General features: G+C 42.1%; 1 pseudogene; it reads left to right on the top strand.

Moving 5' to 3' along the window:
* Window positions 1–1,764: 1,764 nt before the first annotated feature.
* LOC145948632 (uncharacterized) lies at window positions 1,765–2,468 on the top strand (annotated as a pseudogene).
* Window positions 2,469–3,197: the final 729 nt, after the last annotated feature.

Below are 3,197 nucleotides of genomic sequence, written 5' to 3'. Positions count from 1 at the left end.
AGCAGTGGTATCAACGCAGAGTACTGGGCGTCCAGAACGTTCAGCGTCACTTGTGCTTATATGGCCACTCCGAAAATTTTGAAACCACTTATAAACTGTTCTAATCGAAGGTGCAGATTCACCATAATGTTTATCAAGCTTCTCCTTAGTCTTCTGAGGCGATTTGCCTTTCATAAAGTAATGTTTTATCAACACACGAAATTCTCTTTCATCCATTTTTTGGAAATCATTCGACTTTCTCGATTCAAACGAACGCCAAACACAGAGAAATAGACCGATCTGGCTGAAACATGGTGTGTTCTTCCAAAAGATGCTACTAACTAAAAATAACCCTGATACGCACCAGTGGTGCCATCTCTCTGACTTTGCACGGACTTTTCAAACCACCCTCGTATATATATATATATATATATATATATATATATATATATACAGGGTGTTTCAGACCACCCGTACCACCCATTTAAAAACTAGAGAAGTGGTTATTTCAAAAAAGTAAAAACATTTTCTTTATAAATCGGGTGCGCTCTATCGAATGGTGACATTTTCAACTTCTGGTTCCGGCCGGAAATAGGCGATTCAGACCGGAAGTGCATTTTTTTAAATGGAACATGGTATTTTTTTATTGCAGATTAGGATTCTATGCGAAAAAATATGAAATTTTTGTGCAAAACATTTTTTCAAAAAATGTCATTTATGTCTTTCAAACAACCTTCAAAATGTGTGTTGGCAAAAATAACGTTTTTGCATTATCTGCTCTCGGCATAACCCAGGATCTACGACGAGGACGTGGCAGATATCAGATCCCGTGTGTTTGTGTGTTTGTGTGTGTGTGTGGGTGTGTGCGTGCGCGCGCGCACCTCGTAGGGATAAGGACCCTGTGGTTCGTCGCTTCCACAGTAGTTAACGCCTCCAAACCCTCCCTACGGTGTGTGTGTGTGTTGTGTGGGTGTTGTGTGTGTGTGTGTGTGGGAGGAGGTGTGTGTGTGTGGGTGTGTGTGTGTTGTGTGTGTGTCTGTGTGTATGTGTGTATGTGTGTGTGTGTGGGGGGGGGGGGTGTGGGTGGGTGGGTGGGTGTGTGTTGGTGTGTGTGGGTGTGTGTGGGTGTGTGTGAGTGTGTGTGGGTGTGCGTGCGCTGATATGGCTAGATGTGATTAGGCCTGATGTTCGAAATGTCCACCGTTTGGTTGAATGCAATTAAGTACTCTCTTTTCGAAATCATTTGTAGCATAAAAAATTTCATCAGCATCTAGAGAACCAATAGCGTCACATATTCTACGAATCATATCATCTCTTGTCGTAGGGCGTTCGCCCTACATAGCAAAGTACAAAGCAAAGTACAATTGGATACGTCAACAACCGCAAAACTTTCATCAGAAAATAAATAGTGTAACAAAATTCTCATTGACCGTGTCCTATTCAAACGCAGAAGCTTTAGATATGATGCTTATTTTAGGTGAATGTGGTGGTCAATTTAGAGCAGCTGCGAGGTTGTGGCAAGAAAGATACCCAGATCGCACTTCTAATTCGCACAATGTTTTTTCTCGTTTGTCTAAGCGAATTACTAATAAAGGTATTATTCAACCTGATCATAATAAAGGTAGACAAATTCGACGTCAAGTTAGGGACGAAAGAACGCCAGAAATTCTTGTATTCGCTCAATTGCATCCCCATGAATCCTTAAAGCGTGTAGAACAAGAATCTGGTGTTAGTCGTAGTACAATTTGGCGAATTTATCATGAAAACAAGCTGCATTCGTACAGAATGACTCTGCATCAAGCATTGACGATTGCCGATTTTAGAAACAGACTCGAATTTTGCAACTGGATACGCCAACAACCGCGAAACTTTCATTAGAAAATAAAATTTTCTGATGAAAGCACATTTACGAGTGACGGCTCTGTAAATACTTGGAACTGTCGTTACTGGGCACAAGGGAATCCTCATTGGTTTCGAGAAATAGACCATCAACATATTTGGAAAATCAACGTTTGGTGCGGAATTGTTGAAAAACATATTGTTGGACCGTTTTTCTTTGAAGGAAATCTAAACGGTGTTCGGTACGCTAATTTCCTCGAAAATGATCTTCCACCTTTACTTGAAGATATTCCTCTACAATTACGCCTAAACATGTTTTTTCAGCAAGATGGGTGCCCAGCGCATACATCTAGAGTTGCCCGTGAACGACTAAACGACATGTTTCCAGATAAATGGATAGGCAAATATGCCCACATAATTGGCCACCACGATCACCGGATCTAACTGTTCTCGACTACTATTTGTGGGGAAGAGTAAAAGATCTGGTATACCGCGAACGCCCTACGACAAGAAATGATATGATTCGTAAAATACTTGACGCTATTGGCTCTCTAGATGCTGATGAAATTTTTCATGCTACAAATGATTTCGAAAAGAGAGTACTTAATTGCATTCAAGCAAACGGTGGACATTTCGAACATCAGGCCTAATCACATCTAGCCATATCAGCGCACGCACACAGCTACTCACCCACACACACCCACACACACCAACATCCACCCACCCACACACACACACCCACACACACCCACACACACACACCCACACATACACACAGACACACACACACCCACACACACACACCCACACATACACACAGACACACACACACACCCACACACACACACACCCACACACACACAACACCCACACAATACACACACACACACCGTAGGGAGGGTTTGGAGTCGTTAACTACTGTGGAAGCGACGAACCACAGGGTCCTTATCCCTACGAGGTGCACGCGCGCACGCACACACCCACACACACACACAAACACACAAACACACGGGATCTGATATCTGCCACGTCCTCGTCGTAGATCCTGGGTTATGCCGAGAGCAGATAATGCAAAAACGTTATTTTTGCCAACACACATTTTGAAGGTTGTTTGAAAGACATAAATGACATTTTTCGAAAAAATGTTTCGTACAAAAGTTTCATATTTTTTCGCATAGAATCCGAATCTGCAATAAAAAATACCATGTTCCATTTAAAAAAATGCACTTCCGGTCTGAATCGCCTATTTCCGGCCGGAACCAGAAGTTGAAAATATCACCATTCGATAGAGCGCACCCGATTTATAAAGAAAATGTTTTTACTTTTTTGAAATAACCACTTCTCTAGTTTTTACATGGGTGGTACGGGTGGTCTGAAAC

Source organism: Prenolepis imparis, unplaced genomic scaffold (assembly GCF_030444845.1).
Source record: "Prenolepis imparis isolate NDT839.2.m4 unplaced genomic scaffold, iyPreImpa1.0 SCAF_504, whole genome shotgun sequence".
Lineage (NCBI taxonomy): Eukaryota > Metazoa > Arthropoda > Insecta > Hymenoptera > Formicidae > Prenolepis > Prenolepis imparis.
Note: the sequence above shows the minus strand (reverse complement) of the source record. Positions and strands in the feature narration are given on the sequence as shown.